We start from the raw sequence: 20,284 nt of genomic DNA on the forward strand, positions 1-20,284 counted from the left end.
CTGAGCAATCATAGTGTTATTGGCCAGGGTTTAGAGAACCCCAAGGTGTATCATGGAGTTCACCTGACCTACAACTTTTAATAGATTTTGGTTATGGGGAGCACACGGCCCACTTTACAGGTGTGATGCAACAGAGATCTAAGAGTATTTTTAAACAAAAACAATGTTTATTCTATGAAATCCAGTTAACATTTTTATAAAGACATAGTAAACATCTTAGCAACTATCAACTCAACTACCCTCCCCAAAGAATACAGTTCTCTATAAGTAACCCTTAACCGTTCGTTGCAACATCCATAAGACAAGTACCATCTTTAACACCGAGATCAAATTTAAATTCTCTACTGAGAGCAGTTATCATTTTTAAATTAGCAAGCGATTTGAAGACATTCCTTTCATGCAGAAAGAAATCAGAATTACACCTGTTTTTTCTGGATGCAGCTTCCAATCTTCAAAACGAAACTAAACACACCCTGTAGATGCTAGCTCAAAGCGAAAGTAAAAACAGACAGACAGCCCAGCTCCACCCACACTCTGACGTCACTGCAGCTATTTGATAAACACCCATTTCTTAAAGGTACTCTCACATGACAATAGCAGCAAGCTGCCTTGCATGGCAAAATGCTGAGCTTCCACTGCAACACCCAGATGTTGGGTGACTTCTGGTTGTGCTGCAATAATTATTGAGAGATGGACCATCATCAGCTGCTGCATCATAATTCTGTCTGCAACGATCCCGGCTCTGGGTCACTGTCCGTGTGGAGTTTGCACATTCTCCCCGTGTTTGCGTGGGTTTCGCCTCCACAATCCAAAGCTGTGCAGGCTAGGTGGATTGGCCACACTAAATTGCCCCTTAATTGGAAAAAATTAATTGAGTACTCTAAATTTAAAAAAAATAATTCTGTCTGCAAGTGGTTTCTGCCATCGCAACACCTCAAAGGAGAGGCTTCAGGTTTTGGGCAAAGTCCTGTGCAATATTGGGGTCAGACTCTTCCACATTTCTTGATGGTGACCACAGACTTTTGTATACCCATCAGCCTTTTCACCCCTTCAAAGCCCTCAATTGAGTCCTCTGCAAAGGAACTTGTGTGTGACATAGTCTTCCAAAAAGCTGCCTCCTGTACAAAGCTCCTTTCTCCATGCCCTGGTTGCAGGCTACTTGTACCCAATGTCTCACCACTTGCCTGACAGTAAGCTTTTTCTCTAAAATACACACAGTCTTGGTATTTGAACTGGTAGCTGCTGAGATCAAGTGGTGAAGTTTCTTCATAATTAGTCTCTTCATCCTCTTTCACCTCTTGCTCCTCTGTCATTGTCTGGCCAGCTGACAGCAGTTATTGGGTACCTGAAAGGAGAAAGACACAAGGGTACCTTGAGTTGCAGTGAGGGAAGGGGTGGGAAAGCAAGAGGTGTATGCTTTTACCATCTACAATCTGTGAATCATAACAAATTGTAGGATGAGGAGGAAGTCTGGTGTAAGAAGAGCATCATTTTGAATGATTTCAACTTCCATCCTGGTCGCCCCAGTGATGGTGAGCATTATTTTCCCAGTATGGTGAGGACATGTAGCCATGCCAGTTTAACATTTAGCTGCTGCTGCCTCTAATTGTGAGCCACTTTGTCCCAGAGAGAGTGAAGTGATGTGTTGTGCCTGTCATGGTTGAAATGCAGATAGTGTGTGCATGCTGCGATATTTACGTGTGAGGCTTGCAGCAGTGAAGTGTGTGAGGGTGAGGTGAAGCTAAGAATGTGAGGAATGAGTCTGATAAAGATTGGTATTGCCAGTGTGCCCAGCTGGCACTGCCAAGCTGGCAGTGCCAAGGTACCAGGCAGGCATTTTGCTCACGCCGGGGATTGGCCCCAAGGGTGCCCTACGCATATAATATAGGACGCGGGGGGCACGGAGGACCCCCCCCCCCCAGGTGTGTGGGGGAGATCTGGGGTCGAATCGGGGGGCCGAGAGATCCGGGCGGCATTTAAAAATGGTGTCCCGATCTCTTCATGCACTGAGGAGCTCCTACATGTAGGAAATAACACTAAATGCTGGGGGAGGACCCCCCTTCCAGAATCCGAAAAAGCAACAAAGTGCCGTTAGGTAGCGCGGTCCTTCCCGGCGCTTAACCCGTTAATCCCGCTTAGAACAGATTCTTGTTTTTTTTAAATTAAATCGCGGCCAAAGATATAACTTAGGATATATCTGTTGAACCTCAGCTTGGAATATTTGACATGGATGGTATGGGTAACATCACCCAACGCCATACTTTAGTGTCATTTCTTGCAAGAAGAAATCAGAACACCATTTTTAAATGGTGTTCCGCTCTCTCGAGACCCCCCACCCCACCACATACTGGCAGGACACCCCCAGACCCGATCCCTGATGTGGGCAAAATGCCACATACCTTGGCACTGTCAGCATGGCAGTGCCACCTGGACACCCTGCCAGGCTGGCACCCAGGAGTCGCTGCCAGGGTGCCCAAATGGTGGTGCCAGGCTGGCAGTGCCAAGATGCCATTCTACTGGGAGGCCGACTGCCCAAGGCCTCCGATCAGCGGTGAGACTCTCCCAGATACCGCACACCCGATCCCCATTTGTGGGGGCCAGTACTGAATTGTGCCTGGCTGGGGTCTCCTCGGTGAGGTTGATAGATGTCAGGTGGCCGATCGATCCAACAACTCACTTAGCCATTCGAGACTGTGAGCGGGATCCAGATCGCGATGTCTTGCAAGATCTGGTTAGATCTCGCAATGAATAACTGTCGCTGGGAATCCTGGGGAGGGCCCTCCTGCGATCTTTTGGCCACATCCTGCTCCGATTCTGGTGGGATGCAGCTGGTGGATCGCGCCCAAAGTTTGTTAAGATCTTGGGTACGATTGGCGGGGTGTTTATCGACTGCCATGGTAGCAAGATTGTAGCCCATACTTAACGGCACTTCGTGCCGAAATTGAGCCCCCACAAGATTTTCGGCATTGCTGGCAATCTTGCTGTCTGATTTGCCTGACTTGCGCCTGACTTGCGCCTCAACATCTCGCCACCAACAAGGGGGAGCTTCTATTAAGCTCTTCCTCATCACTCACTCCCAGCCAGCACACAAGCATGACAGCACGCACACATGCTCCTCACTTTGAGGGTTCCGACCTAGACAGGCTTATCGACACAGTGAATGAGAGACGGGGCACCCTGTTCCCCCAAGGGGGTCGGAGGACCAGCAGCAGGGCCAGTAATACTGCCTGGGAAGCACTGACAGCGGCTGTCAGTGCAGGCAACATGACCGGAGGACCAGCGTCCAATATCGGACCTCCAACCTCCAGCAAGCTATAAGGGTAAGTTACCACCTTCCGCCTGGTATCAGTTCCACCTGCCACCCCTCAAATTCCCAACTCTTTCCCCCCCATCCCCAAATCATTGACTGACACATCGCACTCTTCCCACATCCCATCTCATTGTTTGTTCCTCAGCACCCCTTGGAACCCACCAGCACAATCTCTTCATGTCCAGTTGCGGTGCCCACACATGCCACTGCTATGGACCTCCTGATCCATCAAGCGTGTGGCTCACAAAGTTCTTTCCTTGTCCCACAGTAGAAGACAGCCCATAATAAGTAGGAAAGGGCCTGGGGGGGGGGGGGGGGGGGGGGGCATCGGAGTATCAGAGATCCAAGTCCTCACCCCTATGAGGAACAGGCCTTGGAGATCGTTGGGTTGTCCGAGGAGAGAGCAGTTACCAACAGCGAAGTTGGCCTACACCACAGAGGTGAGGATCCACTGCCCCTTCACCCAGATGGCCTGTCTCAAGTGAGTTGTTCATGGCAGACAAAATGATCCATCCCTCTCAAAGAACAAACAAGGAACAAAGAAAAGTACAGCACAGGAACAGGCCCTTCGGCCCTCCAAGTCCGTGCCGACCATGCTGCCCGATTAAACGACAATCCTCTACACTTCCTGGGTCCGTATTCCTCTATTCCCATCCTATTCATGTATTTGTCAAGATGCCCCTTAAATGTCACTATCGTCCCTGCTTCCACCACCTCCTCCGGAGCGAGTTCCAAGCACCCACTACCCTCTGTGTAAAAACACTTGCCTCGTACATCTACTCTAAACCTTGCCCCTCGCACCTTAAACCTATGCCCCCTAGTAATTGACCCCTCTACCCTGGGGAAAAGCCTCTGACTATCCACTCTGTCTATGCCCCTCATAATTTTGTAGACCTCTATCACGTCGCCCCTCAACCTCCGTCGTTCCAGTGAGAACAAACCGAGTTTATTCAACTGCCCCTCATAGCTAATGCCCTCCATACCAGGCAACATTCTGGTAATTCTCTTCTGCACCCTCTCTAAAGCCTCCACATCCTTCTGGTAGTGTGGCGACCAGAATTGAACACTATACTCCAAGTGTGGCCTAACTAAGGTTCTATACAGCTGCAACATGACTTGCCAATTCTTATACTCAATGCCCCGGCCAATGAAGGCAAGCATGCCATATGCCTTCTTGACTACCTTCTCCACCTGTGTTGCCCCTTTCAGTGACCTGTGGACCTGTACTCCTAGATCTCTTTGACTTTCAATACTCTTGAGGGTTCTACCATTCACTGTATATTCCCTACCTGCATTAGACCTTCCAAAATGCATTACCTCACATTTGTCCGGATTAAACTCCATCTGCCATCTCTCCGCCCAAGTCTCCAAACAATCTAAATCCTGCTGTATCCTCTGACAGTCCTCATCGCTATCCGCAATTCCACCAACCTTTGTGTCATCTGAAAACTTACTAATCAGACCAGTTACATTTTCCTCCAAATCATTTATATATACTACAAACAGCAAAGGTCCCAGCACTGATCCCTGCGGAATACCACTAGTCACAGCCCTCCAATTAGAAAAGCACCCTTCCATTGCTACTCTCTGCCTTCTATGACCTAGCCAGTTCTGTATCCACCTTGCCAGCTCACCCCTGATCCCGTGTGACTTCACCTTTTGTACTCGTCTACCATGAGGGACCTTGTCAAAGGCCTTATTGAAGTCCATATAGACAACATCTACTGCCCTACTTGCATCAATCATCTTTGTGACCTCTTCGAAAAACTCTATCAAGTTAGTGAGACACGACCTCCCCTTCACAAAACCATGCTGCCTCTCACTAATACGTCCATTTGCTTCCAAATGGGAGTAGATCCTGTTTCAAAGAATTCTCTCCAGTAATTTCCCTACCACTGAAGTAAGGCTCACCGGCCTGTAGTTCCCTGGATTATCCTTGCTACCCTTCTTAAACACTGACCACATATTCACTCTCTCGCAGGATCACCATCTGATGGAGCCGGGCCATCTGGAGTCGTCCGCCCAATGCCACCCAAGAGACCAGCGCACAGACAGACACCTTGGTGGGCGACTTTAGTGGACAAGCTTCTGGGCCACATCTGGTGAGCACTGCACAGTTGCTGATGCACATCAGGTGGGGGCAGGAACATCCAAGGGATTCTGCAGTAGGAGGTGCTGTAGCTGTTCTGGGAGTGTTTGAAGGGGACAGCTTTACTCTGTATTTAACCCCATGCTCTCCCTGCCTTTGGTGTATGTCACAAGGTAGTGCAGAGGAAGGTGTGTATATAATATGGACTGAACCGGAACCTGGAGTACTAACGATGAGTGTCAAAAGTAGTAATATTCTGTATTTATGCACAGGCATACTTTGGACCAGCTATCTTTTCCCATAGAGATACAGGCAGGTGTGCAAATAAATCAAAACAATATTGTTGCAAGTTATAATTCAGTGTAACACAAAACATTTACACCATAAGATCTTTTCTAGAGGATGTTCAGGAGATTGGTTATTGTCCAATACTTTCATCAGCAAATAATATTGTCACAAGTAGGCTTACATTAACACTGCAATGAAGTTACTGTGAAAAGCCCCTAGTCGCCACATTCCGGTACCTGTTCGGGTACACAGAGGGAGAATTCAGAATGTCCAAATTACCTAACAGCACGGGCGGGATTCTCCGATCTCCAACCCTGAAATCGCGTTCAGTGATCAGCCGGAGAATGCACGTTGGCGCCGGAATCGGGGCGGCACTGCTTTTGTGATACTCTGCCCCCTCCAAAACGGCGTACTCCAGAAGTACATTGCACATCGTTTGGGCGGCCTCAGGACGTTACCTGAGGCCCTCCCCCCGACCCTCCGCCCCAGACGGGCCGAGTTCCTGATGGCATCAGTCACTCGTGCTATTTTCTTTTTGGAAACTCGGCGGGGCGGCTGCGGACTGAGTCCAGCACCGCCACAGTCGGGGGAGAGCCGATCTGCGGGCAGGGGGGGCTTTGGCAGGGGCTGGGGGCACTGGTCCGGGGGTGGCGAACCTGGCCATAGAGGGGAAATATTTGGCAGGCCGGGAACGCACGCGGCCGGCGTCATGTCACACGGCGCGGCGGCTGCAGGCCACCGCCGTGCACATGCACAGCCACGGACCCGGCAATCCTCCGGCCATATCGGCAGCTAGAGCCAGGTGCTCTACGCTGTGTGCCTGCTAGCCCCCCAACAGACGGCGGATCGGTGGCCGTTTTGTCGGTCGTAAAAGGCCACCATTCCCATGCCGGCGTCAGCACTTAGTCTCAGCATCGGAGAATCCAGCCCACGTCTTTCGGGACTTGCGAGAAGAAACCGGAGCACCCGCAGGAAACCCACGTAGACACGGGGAGAACGTGCAGACTCTGCACAGACAGTGGCCCAAGTTGGGAATCGAACCTGGGACCTTGGCGCTGTGAAGCAACAGTGCTAGCCACTGTGCTACAATGCCGCCCTATATAAACCCTATAACTAAAATCCATGTTCTTGTTTCTTCAGGGAATAATGCAGTGAAAAATATGTCTTGGGACGACAAAGGTGGAAATGTTCAGTTTCACACCATACATATAAATGTTAGGAACTTCTGATATGTCAAAATCCTGTGGGTATGACATGTTGACAACTTCTGATGCTCCATTACTAAGCAAAGTGTGACTGAATGGGGCTAAGATTCTGGCATGCCCCCTGGTGGCCAAATACTGAGTGTCATTGCAGGAATTCTGCAGCAAGTTCATACTGTGAAGTGGGGCGTTTAACAGAAAGAGAAAGGTTACAGCAACGAATGTGTACGCTGAACTTGACCATCTCTCTCTATTAATGGTTCTCATATTTCCTTCCAGAAGTTGCATTAGTGGAAAAAGAACAGCAGTTCACAGGCAGGTTTGTGTGCATCAGCATTTAATTCATTTTTACCAATCTTGAACACTCAGGCTCCATGTTTCCTGTGTTTATTTCAAAATTTGATTTTACTTGGAAACAGAGTCAGTATATCTTGTCAACATTTTCTACGTTGTCACCTCTTGCTCCTCACAGTGAATTAGTGTTTTTTATCCGCAGCAGTCTGCGATTGTTATAAATCCTTTGTGCTCATCTGTACAGTGCTCCCTATTAACTATTGTTATCTTCAAAAGGGAAGCTTTTGTTTCGGAGTTGGGGAGCCAGTGATTACTTGGGAGACATTAACTTTTCATTTCTAGAAACTGAGTTTGAATCCAATCCAGGTTTAAGGGAGGGAATTCTCTTCCCTGACAGTCAATAGTACCTGCCTTAAGTGAAATGCATTTGGAACAGTTTCAACTCATAAGAACATAAGAACTAGGAGCAGGAGTAAGCCATCTGGCCCCTCGAGCCTGATCCGTCATTCGATGAGATCATGGCTGATCTTTTGTGGACTCAGCTCCACTTTCCGGCCCGAACACCATAACCCTTAATCCCTTTATTCTTCAAAAAACTATCTATCATAATCTTAAAAACATTTAATGAAGGAGCCTCTACTGCTTCAATGTGCAAAGAATTCCATAGATTCACAACCCTTGGGGTGAAGAAGTTCCTCCTAAACTCAGTTCTAAATCTACTTCCGCTTATTTTGAGGCTATGCCCCATAGTTCTACTTTCACCCGCCAGTGGAAACAACCTGCCCGCATCTATCCTATCTATTCCCTTCATAATTTTATATATTTCTATAAGATCCCCCCTCATCCTTCTAAGTTCCAACGAGTACAATCCCAATCTGCTCAACCTCCCCTCGTAATCCAACCCCTTCAGCTCTGGGATTAACCTAGTGAATTTCCTCTGCACACCCTCCAGCGCCAGTACGTCCTTTCTCAGGTAAGGAGACCAAAACTGAACACAATACTCTTGGTGTGGCCTCACTAACACCTTATACAATTGCAGCATAACCTCCCTAGTCTTTAAACTCCATCCCTCTAGCAATGAAGGATAAAATTCCATTTCCTTCTTAATCACCTGTTGCACCTGTAAACCAACTTTTTGCGACTCATGCACTAGCACACCCAGGTCTCTCTGCACCGCAGCATGTTTTAATATTTTATCATTTAAATAATAATCCTTTTGCTGTTATTCCTACCAAAATGGATAACATCATTTGTCAACATTGTATTCCATCTGCCAGACCCTAGCCCATTCACTTAACCTATCCAAATCCCTCTGCAGACTTCCAGTATCCTCTGCACTTTTTGCTTTACCACTCATCTTAGTGTCATCTACAAACTTGGACACATTGCCCTTGGTCCCCAAGTCCCCAACTCCAAATCATCTCTGTAAATTGTGAACAACTGTGGGCCCAACACTGATCCCTGAGGGACACCACTAGCTACTGATTGCCAATCCGAGAAACACCCATTAATCCCCACTCTTTGCTTTCTATTAATTAACCAATCCTCTATCCATGCTACTACTTTACCCTTAATGCCATGCATCTTTTTCTTATGCAGCAACCTTTTGTGTGGCACCTTGTCAAAGGCTTTCTGGAAATCCAGATATACCACATCCATTGGCTCCCCGTTATCTACCGCACTGGTAATTTCCTCAAAAAATTCCACTAAATTATTAAAGCACGACCTGCCCTTTATGAATCCATGCTGCGTCTGCCCAATGGGACAATTTCCATCCAGATACCTCACTATTTCTTCCTTGATGATAGATTCCAGCATCTTCCCTACTACCGAAGTTAACCTCACTGGCCTATAATTACCCGCTTTCTGCCTACCTCCTTTTTTAAACAGTGGTGTCACGTTTGCTAATTTCCAATCCGCCAGGACCACCCCAGAGTCGAGTGAATTTTGGTAAATTATCACTAGTACATTTGCAATTTCCCTAGCCATTTCTCTTAGCACTCTGGGATGCATTCCATCAGGGCCAGGAGACTTGTCTACCTTTAGCCCCATTAGCTTGCCCATAACTACCTCCTTAGTGATAACAATCATCTAATGGTCCTCGCCTGTCATAGCCTCATTTCTATCAGTCACTGGCATGTTATTTGTGTCTTCCACTGTGAAGACCGACCCAAAAAACCTGTTCAGTTCCTCAGCCATTTCCTCATCTCCCATTATTAAATCTCCCTCCTCATCCTCTAAAGGACTAATATTTACCTTAGCCACTCTTTTTTGTTTTATATATTTGGAGAAACTTTTATTATCTGTTTTTATATTCTGAGCAACTTTACTCTCATAATCTATCTTACTCTTCTTTATAGCTTTTTTAGTAGCTTTCTGTTGCCCCCTAAAGATTTCCCAGTCCTCTAGTCTCCCACTGATCTTTGCTACTTTGTATGTTTTTTTCTTCAATTTGATACTCTCCCTTATTTCCTTAGATATCCACGGTCGATTTTCCTTCTTTTTACCGTCCTTCCTTTTTGTTGGTATAAACCTTTGCTGAGCACTGTGAAAAATCGCTTGGAAGATTCTCCACTGTTCCTCAACTGTTTCACCATAAAGTCTTTGCTCCCAGTCTACCTTAGCTAGTTCTTCTCTCATCCCATTGTAATTTCTTTTGTTTAAGCACAAAACACTAGTGTTTGATTTTACCTTCTCACCCTCCATCTGTATTTTAAATTCCACCATATTGTGATTGCTCCTTCCGAGAGGATCCCTCACTGTGAGATCATTAATCAATCCTGTCTCATTACACAGGACCAGATCTTGGACCGCTTGTTCCCTCGTAGGTTCCATTACATACTGATCTCGGAAACTTTCGCGGATACATTCTATAAACTCCTCCTCAAGGCTGCCGTGACCGACCTGGTTAAACCAATCGACAGGTAGATTAAAATCCCCCATGATAACTGCTGTACCATTTCTACATGCATCAGTTATTTCTTTGTTTATTGCCTGCCCCACCATAATGTTACTATTTGGTGGCCTTTAGATTACTCCTATCAGTGACTTTTTTGCCTTACTATTCCTGATTTCCATCCAAATGGATTCAACCTTATCCTCCATAGCACCAATGTCATCCCTTTGTATTGCCCGGATGTCATCCTTAAATAACAGAGATACACCCCCCCCCCCTTACCATCTACTCTGTCCTTCCGAATAGTTTGATACCCTCGGATATTTAACTCCCAGTCGTGATCATCCTTTAACCATGTTTCAGTAATGGCCACTAAATCATAGTCATTCACGATGATTTGCGCCATCAACTCATTTACCTTATTCCGAATACTATGAGCATTCAGGTAAAGTACATTTAAGCTGGCTTTTATACCTCTTTTCTGAATCTTAACGCCTCGATCAGTAACCTCTGCTAAGTTATATTTCCTCTTAATTTTCCTTGTCGTTGAACCCATATCTTCATGTAAAAACCTGCCGCGTCGCTTACCATTCATGTTTTTACTTTCCGTTTTATTCCTTTTAGTGTTACTGGATCTATTCACTGAGCTCCCCTCAGTCACTGTACCTTGTACTGTAGCCCTTTTTGATTTTTGACTATGGCTTCTCTGCCTTACACTTTCCCCCTTACTGCATTTTGTTCCTGTCCCTGTTTTACTACCTTCTGACTTCCTGCATCGGTTCCCATCCCCCTGCCACATATTAGTTTAAACCCTCCCCAACAGCCCTAGCAAACCCCCCTAGGCCATCGGTTCCAGTCCTGCCCAGGTGCAGACCGTCCGGGTTGTACTGGTCCCACCTCCCCTAGAACCGGTTCCAATGCCCCAGGAATTTGAATCCCTCCCTCTTGCACCATCTCTCGAGCCACGCATTCATCCTATCTATCCTGACATTCCTACTCTGACTAGCTCGTGGCACTGGTAGCAATCCTGAGATTACTACCTTTTGAGGTCCTACGTTTTAGCTTAACTACTAACTCCCTGAATTCAGCTTGTAGGACCTCATCCCGTTCTTTACCTATATCGTTGGTGCTTATGTGCACCACGACAGCTGACCGTTCACCCCCCCCCCCCCCAGAATGTCCTGCAGCCGCTCCGAGACATCCTTGACCCTTGCACTAGGGAGGCAACATACCATCCTGGAGTCTCGATTGCGTCCACAGAACCGCCTGTCTATTCCCCTTACAATTGAATCCCCGATCACTATAGCCCTGCCATTCTTCTTCCTGTTTTCTTCCTTGGTTTAATGTGACAAAAGTCCACTTGACAAAATTATTCTTTAGCACAAGATGTTAGAAGGTAAGAAATAGGTATGGAAAAAAAACAATAAATGGTTCTATGCTGAGATTAGGGTTAGTATATCTTGATGGGACACAGTAAAGCTGGGTAAACACTCCACAGAACAGTTGTTCTGCTCCCCAACACTGACATCCTTTGACATGAGAGTTGTACCCTTATTCAGCATAAATATTGAACAGATAATTAAGAAATGTAAAATGAAGTTACATTCATAACCCTGTTATGACATCTCTCCTTACCGTTTTCATGGCATTTTTACCAGTATTGTGTCTGTATATTTGAGCTTATAGGTTAATGTGTGCAAGAGTGCCAATAGTATTACGTTTTTTCACCAGGATCAAAGTTTCCCTTTGAATTCCTCCTTTTATTTGATTTGGTGTCTGAATCCAAGGTTTAGGATCAGATATCATCAATAGTTAGTAGCACAGTCTTTAAAGCTTTATATTCTAGTTCCTGCTACTCTACCCATCTGGAAAGGACAGAGTGACATTTGAACTTCTTATACTTTAGGATCCCAGCATCATTCAACACTTTAAACAGAGGAGGAAAGACAATTGTGGGAAATTTAGGAAATAAATGATGGGAAGAAAAGTGGATCAAAGCTTCTTGATGAATCTCCAATAGGGTAGATGGTTTATGAAGAGTAAAGTGACATTTTCTGCAGTGTGAAATTTATAAACTGATATCCATCATTATGTCAGAACACTTTGTTATGGGCCAGTGTTTAGAGAACCACAAAGTGTATCATGGAGTTCACCTGACCCACAACTTTTAATAGATTGTGGTATGGGGAGCACACGGCCCACTCTGCAGGTGTGGTACTGCAGAAATCGAAAAGTATTTTTTAAAGCAAAACAATGTTTATTCTATGAACTCAAGTTAACCTTTTTAAAACATACAGTGAACATCTTAGCAACCATTAATTCAAATACAACCCCCAAAGAATACAGCACTAAGTAATCCTTAATAAATTCCCAAACAACATCCAGAAGACAAAAGAAACACCTTTTAACAGAAGCACATCAGGTTTAAATTCACTACTGAGAACATTTAGAATTCTGTATTCACCAAATTATCAAGAGATAGTCTTTTCATGGCAGAGAGAACAACAGTACACCTGCTTTGTCTGGCTTCAGCTCCAACACTGAAACGAAACCAAAAAAACAGACACACCTGAGCTTTTCTCAAAGTGAAACTAAAAAGCAGAGCCAGAGCTCAGCTCCACCCACACTCTGACATTACTGCAGTAACATGAGCAGCCAAACATTTCTTAAAGTGACATTCTCATGACACCTCCCCCAAAGAAAAAAAAACCCATCAACTTCAAGATGGTTTCATTTTTCACCTTTTCACTATCCTTTAAGAAATGCACACAGTAAATATACTTTCTCGTTTCAAAAAACAACACACGCAAACAGGTATAATAATATCGTCCATTTTCTTTTGTTCTTCTTCCTCCCACTGGAATCCCTCTCGATTGCCAGTCTCTTTGAACAAGAAGGTCTCTGCATGACCCATTCCTTTCTCTATGCCTCAGCATGTCTCTTTAAAGTCAGATACTTTAGTTCAATCTGAGCACAGAGTCCCTTGTAATTCTCCAACACAGGAGCATTGGGTATCACAGCTTTAGGCCGTCAAATGCCTGTTGAAAGTCTGCTGTCCACTGAAATTTTTGACGTTTCTTCAGCAAATCCATCAATGGAGCAACCATGCTAAAACAAATTTCACAAATGTTTGATCAAATCCACTCATGCCAAGAAATCACATTATTTCCCTTTGTCTTGAGGGTATCGTAAACTCCTCAATAACTGTTGGTTTCACATCCCGTGTGACCATTCGACCCAGTCCGTTTGTATGGCCAAGGAAAGTGACGTCGGCTTTTCCAAATTCACTTTTGACTAGGTTTATCACCAAACCCGCCTCCTGAAGTCGATCAAATAACTCCATCAGATGTTTCAAATGTTCTTTCCATGTCTGGCTGAAAATTACCAGATCGTCGATGTATACCGCACAATTGGGTAATCCTGAAACAACTTTGTTAGTTAACTGTTGAAATGTGGCTGGGGTGTTTTTCATGCCAAAAGTAGCATGGTAGCATTGTGGGGCAGCACGGTAGCATTGTGGATAGCACAATTGCTTCACAGCTCCAGGGTCCCAGGTTCGATTCCGGCTTGGGTCACTGTCTGTGCGGAGTCTGCACGTCCTCCCTGTGCGTGGGTTTCCTCCGGGTGCTCCGATTTCCTCCCACAGTCCAAAGATGTGCAGGTTAGGTGGATTGGCCATGATAAATTGCCCTTAGTGTCCAAAATTGTCCTTAGTGTTGGGTGGGGTTACTGGGTTATGGGGATAGGGTAGAGGTGTTGACCTTGGTTAGGGTGCTCTTTCCAAGAGCCGGTGCAGACTCGATGGGCCGAATGGCCTCCTTCTGCACTGTAAATTCTATGAAAAGTGATAACTTTGAATTGGTATATACCACCTGGAGTCACAAAAGCTGAAATCTCCTTCGCCCTTTCGGATAAAGGTACCTGCCAGTAACCTTTAAGTAAATCCAGTTTAGAAATAAAAGCTGATTGTCCCACTTTCTCAATGCAATCCTCCAAACGTGGGATAGGATAAGAGTCCGTTCTTGTAACTGCATTAACCTTTCTATAGTCCACACACAACCGTTGGGGACTGTCCGGTTTTGGTACCATCACTATGGGTGAGGTCCATTGGCTGCAACCCACTTCAATTATGCCATTTTTAAGCATACTCTCAATCTCTTTGTTAACCTGTGCCAATTTTAGTGGGTTAAGTCTGTGTGGATGTTGTTTGATTGGAACAGCATTTCCCACATCTACATCATGTATAGCCATTTTAGTACTTCCCAATTTATCTCTACGAACTTGCCCACGTGATATCAATAACTCTTTCAGGTCGGTCCGTTTTTCCTCTGGAAGGTAACTAAACAATTCATCCTAAGCTATCCATAACTTCTTTGAATAACCTTGAGGTAAAATTCGATCCTTGATCCGATTGTATTTCTGTGGTAGTCCATATCTGGTAAAGAATTTAAGTAACTCCTCCACGATCTTTTTAGCTGTAATATTACGTACTGGAATGGCCTCTGGAAACTCCCTGGGCGTAATTCTCCCGTCGGGAGTCAAAGTTCCGACGCCGGAGTGAAAACCGGATTTTTAAGAACATCCTCATTTTCCAATTTAATTTGAGGTCTGTCAAATTCACAGTTATCTGGATTAGGTTCGTCATTTTGAGTTAGAATCACCTACCACTGGTAACAAGACTAAAACTCTATCTCCACTGGCAAAACTATGAATGTCTTGTCTGCTACCCGTTTCATTACATTTTGTGCAACTTTTAAATGTTGTCTAGCCAATTCACCTGCTCTGTTTAATCGTTCCCTAAACTTTGACACGTAATCCAATAATGTAATTTCCGATTTCTCACACACCAATCTTTCCTTAATCAATTTAAATGGTCCTCTTACCTCATTACCAAAAATTAGTTCAAAAGGACTGAATTTGGTTGACTCATTAGGTGCATCCCTAATTGCAAACAGTACAAATGGAATTTCTTTATTCCAAACCTCTGGATAATCTTGACAATAAGCCCTCAACATTGTCTTCAATGTCTGATGCCACCTTTCTCATGCTCCCTGCGATTCTAGATGGTACGCATTTGTTTTAAATTGTTCTATTCCTAAGCTATCCATAACTTCTTTGAATAACCTTGAGGTAAAATTCGATCCTTGATCCGCTTGTATTTCTGTGGTAGTCCATATCTTGTAAAGAATTTAAGTAACTCCTCCATGATCTTTTTAGCTGTAATATTACGTACTGGAATGGCCTCTGGAAACCTAGTCAACACATCCATTATAGTCAAAAGATATTGATTCCCACCTTTTATTTTAGGAAGCGGTCCTACGCAATCAATTAAGATCCTTGCAAAAATTTCCTCAAATGCTGGAATGGGTATTAAGGGTGCTGGTTTTATCACTGCTTGAGGTTTCCCTATCACTTGACATGTGTGACATGATCGCCAAAATTTATATACATCTTTATGTAGACCAGGCCAATAAAAATGTTTTTGTATTTTAGCTTGAGTTTTCCTTATTCCCAAATGACCTCCCACTGGTACCTCCATGTGCAACGCGCAACACCCCATTTCTATACCCTACCGGTAATACTACTTGATGAACTTCTGCCCACTTTCTATCCGCCTGCATATTTAACGGTCTCCATTTTCTCATCAAGACATAATTTTTACGGTAATAACACTCTGGTATGCACTTCCGTATATGCTTTCTGATACATCCATTTTATTTCTACATCTTTCTGTTGTAACTCCGCCAATTTTCCTGAACTAAAAATATCCGCTTCACCCTCCACCTGTCCTTGTTCTTTTTCAACCATCTGATCAAAAATCATTTCTGATAATTGCACTTCAACTTCATCTTCACTCTTTGATTTCTCCTCTTGTCTTAACCTATGACTTTGTGACCGTGTTACTACACAATCCGGAAAAATCCCAGGATACTCATCCTTCAACACTTCAGTTGTCTGATTTTCCACTGGCTTATCAACCACAGTAGGCATTACTCCCACCTGCGATCCAGCTATATCATTACCCAAGATAAACTGTATTCCTGGACAAGATAGTTTCTCTATTACTCCTACTACCACTTCACCACTCTTCACTGGACTTTCCAAACTTACCTTTTATAATGGAACATTACTCCTCTCACCCTGAATTCCACATATTACCACCTATTCTGGCAATATTCTTCCCAAACTACATAACTCCTAAAGACTGACTAGCTCCCGTATCTCTTAAAATTGTGACTTATTCACCTGCTCCTCCTGGTACACGAGTAAACTTTACCCACACAAGTAAATTCTTTAAAGACATCTGGCACCTTCTTATCAATCGCCTCTTGATCAGGTTGTACAATGTTTTGCACCTCCTTCGCTTCACTTGGGCTTTTGTTTACCATTTTAACAAATCCCACTGTCTTAACCTGTTTTACCACATCAGCCTTCCCAGTGCTTTTCTTCAACCACCAACACTGTGACTTTACATGACCTTGTTTATTACAGTGAAAACATTTGAAACTTTTCATTTCTTTTCCACCCTCCTTGATTTCTATTTTAATCTGAGGTACATTCTCCTTATTATCTCCCATCAGATCACCTTTACCTTTACCACATGAGTATTTCTCATGTCCCCAGTTTCTATCCCTCACAGACTGAAACTGATGTTGGAAACCAAGCTTTGATTTATGAATTAATTCAATCATCTGCCATGTCTGCTGCTAATCTCACAGTTTTAACCTTCTGTTCTTCCACATGAGTTCACACTACATCAGGAATTGAATTTTTAAACTCCTCCAAAAGCAACATTTCTGTGAGAGCTTCATAAGTTTGGTCTATTTTCAAAGCCCCTATCCACCTATCAAAATTATTCTCATGACAACTTAACCCGTAGTTTGGAAATGGTTATAATTTAAAACTCAAACCTCTTAAATTCCGAATATATTGTCACTTGTTGTTTCTTCTGTTTCTACTATGTTGAAGCAGTAATACTAGACAACTGGAATATCAATCTTCTTCCCATGAGTGAGATAGCTGTGAAATCTGTTTGCTTCTCTGCAGGGACAGGAATTGACAATTTTAGGGATAGAATCATAGACTCCCTACAGTGCAGGAAGAGGCTATTTAACCCATCGAGGCTGCACCGACCCTCTGAAAGAGCAACCCATCTAGGCCCACTCCCCACCCTATCCCTGTCACCCTGCATAACCTGCACATCCCTGGACACCAAGGGATAATTTTATCATGGCCAAACCACCGAAGTTGCACATCTTTGGGCCGTGAGAAAAAACGGAGCATCCAGAGAAAACTCATGCAGACTTGGGGAGAAAATGCAAACTCCACACAGACAAGTTTGGAATTGAACCCAGGTCCCTGGCACTGTGAGGCAGCAGTGCTAGCCACTGTGCCACCATGCTGATGAAAGAAAATACAAATTAGAACAGAAGCCTTTACCTGTATCAACATTTAGAATATGTGAGTGAACACCGAGTGAGTCTGTGGTGATTTGTAAGTATGTCATATATAAAACCCAATAAAAACATTTTTTTTAATTTTAAAAAAGGAGCCAATTTAAGGGAGAGTAAGTTTATTAACGACTAAAAAGGTAAGGAGAAAAATGGTAAAGCATATGAAATGAAAATCGCTTATTGTCACAAGTAGGCTTCAATGAAGTTACTGTGAAAAGCCCCTAGTCGCCACATTACGGCAGCTGTTTGGGGAGGTCGGTACGGGAATTGAACCCACGCTGCAGCCTTGTTCTGCATGACAAGCCAGCTATTTAGCCTACGGTGCTAAATCAGCTGATAGATTTGATTTGATTTATTGTCACATGTACAGAAGTACAGTGAAAAGTATTTTTCTGCGACCGAGGGAACGTACACAGTACGTACATAGTAGACCAAAGAATAATCAACAGAGAACATTGACAAATGGTACATCGACAAACAGTGATTGGTTACAGTGCGGAACAAGGGGCCAAACAAAGCAAATACATGAGCAAGAGCAGCATAGGGCATCGTGAATAGTGTTCTTACAGGGAACAGAATTTATTAACAGATTTCTTATTAATAAATGTTTTTGTGTTCACAAATTAAGTCTGTGGATGTGGATCATTACATTTGGTGACAAAGATAAAATTATCATGGCACTGTCTCTAGCCCGACACCTGTGAGTATCCGGTTTTAATCGAAGTTTTTTTAAAAAGTACTCACCAGAATTTTCTGTGGATGAATAGACCATTTGAGATGTTGCCAGATCCTAATGTTGAATCAGAAAAGATGGACAGTTACAAGATGGACAACGGAGAGAATACGGCAAGAACCCTGGGTCAGAATCCAGAAGTGTGCAAGAAAATGCAGAAACGTGCCTCCTCTTACTTTGTAGACTGGAAGGCGGGTCAGGAGGCTCAATGCTTTGGAGAGGCTAAGGGAGAGACGCAGAACAATCCTGAATTGGCCGGCAAAGTCAAAAGTTCATGGAAAAAAGTATAGAAAAGAAAGAGAAAATAACCCTGCAAAGCAAGAACTGTGGCTTTAAGTTGAAAAAAAAAGAACTGAAGTTAGAAAAAAAAACAGATACGCTGCAAAGTTTTTTTTTTAAAAGAGCAGACAGAAAGCAGTACTTTACGTAAAAAAAACTCCAAGAGAAGGAAAAATCTCGGAGCTGAAACACCTGATCTGTAGGGTCGGGGGAGGTCCGTGGGAGCAATCCCTGCACTGATCACCTTTAATCAAGCAGATAAGTTCTGAAGTTTAAAAAAAGTTAATAAGTTTTAAAACCTTGGACCGTGAGCGCGCCAAGTGAAATAAGCAAAAAGTTGGCACATCAAAAAAAACAAGAAAAAACCAGACACTCCTCACAGCCAGAAGAAAAAAATCCCCCAAAATCGCTGAAAAGGTTTTCCTTTAGCATAAGAAGATTTAAAAGTTAAAAAAACAGCCAGGATTGCGCCAACTCTAAAAGAGCGGGAAAATAGAGAGAGATAGCCGGCAGCTGCTGATACCCGAGTGGGAAAAAATGATAGTTTTAAAGCGGCAATACATTTAAAGTTGCAACAAGAAGAAGCAAACGGCTGTGTATAGGAAAATTAGAAAATACCCCAGATAGAGAGCAACTCTGGAAAAATAGGTCCATAAGCAACGAAGACCTCAAGGAAGAGGCGATGGAAGAGCTCAGAGGATGCAATAGAAGACCCCAGAAAGTGAGCAAAAGAAGATCCCAGAGAGCGGGTAATAACGACCCCAGAAGGGATATGAAAGGTCACAGAAGGAGGGCAACAAATTACCCCAGAAGGTGGGCAACAAATTACCCCAGAAGGAGGGCAATGAAAGATTCCAGAAGGAGTGCAATGCAAGACCCTCAGAATGAGGAAAATGGAAGATCCCAGATGTTGTGTAGCATAAGCTGCTTCCTTGATGCATGCTTTGACAAAGGAAGCTCCAGACTATGAAATGAGTGCAACGTGTTTATTGAACTATTAACACAGTTGTTAAATGAGTTTGACTCTCTGCTTATCTAGCTGTAGTAACTCAGTCTATCTTTACCAGCCTGCTCTAAGCCACGTACTGGGTGTGATGCTGTTGATCAACCCTGATGTACCCACTAGATGTCTGTCTGTGGAAAGAGGCAGAGTATGTGTGCCCTGTCCTTTTATATGGGTTGTGAAGTTCCCCCTTGTGGTAATGCCACCTCTGGGTGTCCTGATTACCCATTGGTTGTGTCCTGTTGCAATGACCCAGTGGCTGTATGTCTGCATGTCATGACATCTCTGGTGCTCCCTCTAGTGGTTACTTAGTTGTAGTGTATTTACATTAACCCCGTGTGTATATACACTGATGCATATCACCACACCAGAAGGAGAGTAATGAAAGACCCTCAGAAGGAGGGCAATGAAAAACCCCCAGAAGGAAGGCAGCGAATGACCCCCAGAAGGAGGGCAGCGAATGACCCCCAGAAGGAGAGCAGCGAATGATCCCCAGAAGGAGAGCAGTGAAAGACCCCCAGAGGGAGGGCGGTGAAAGACCCCCAGAGGGAGGACGGTGAAAGACCCCCAGAGGGAGGGCGGTGAAAGACCCCCAGAGGGAGGGCGGTGAAAGACCCCCAGAGGGAGGGCGGTGAAAGACCCCCAGAGGGAGGGCGGTGAAAGAACCCCAGAGGGAGGGCGGTGAAAGACTCCCCATGACTGTCAATGAGAGAATTTCAGAATGGAAACAAGTTAA

At 44.4% G+C, this 20,284-nt stretch overlaps 1 protein-coding gene and 1 long non-coding RNA gene across 3 annotated transcripts in view; one reads left to right on the forward strand and one right to left on the reverse strand.

The window, feature by feature from the left end:
* The window catches only part of LOC140418751 (potassium voltage-gated channel subfamily KQT member 4-like), a 1,006,403-nt gene that overhangs the window by 756,772 nt on the left and 229,347 nt on the right, over window positions 1-20,284 (forward strand). The gene's annotated exons all lie outside the window — the stretch shown is intronic.
* On the reverse strand, window positions 170-18,747 carry LOC140418773 (uncharacterized). Its single transcript, XR_011945322.1, has 3 exons — window positions 18,433-18,747; window positions 18,278-18,323; window positions 170-1,345 (listed from the first exon to the last, which is right to left on the reverse strand). It is a non-coding gene; the product is annotated as an uncharacterized lncRNA (long non-coding RNA).

Source organism: Scyliorhinus torazame, chromosome 1, assembly GCF_047496885.1.
Source record: "Scyliorhinus torazame isolate Kashiwa2021f chromosome 1, sScyTor2.1, whole genome shotgun sequence".
Classification (NCBI taxonomy): Eukaryota; Metazoa; Chordata; class Chondrichthyes; order Carcharhiniformes; family Scyliorhinidae; genus Scyliorhinus; species Scyliorhinus torazame.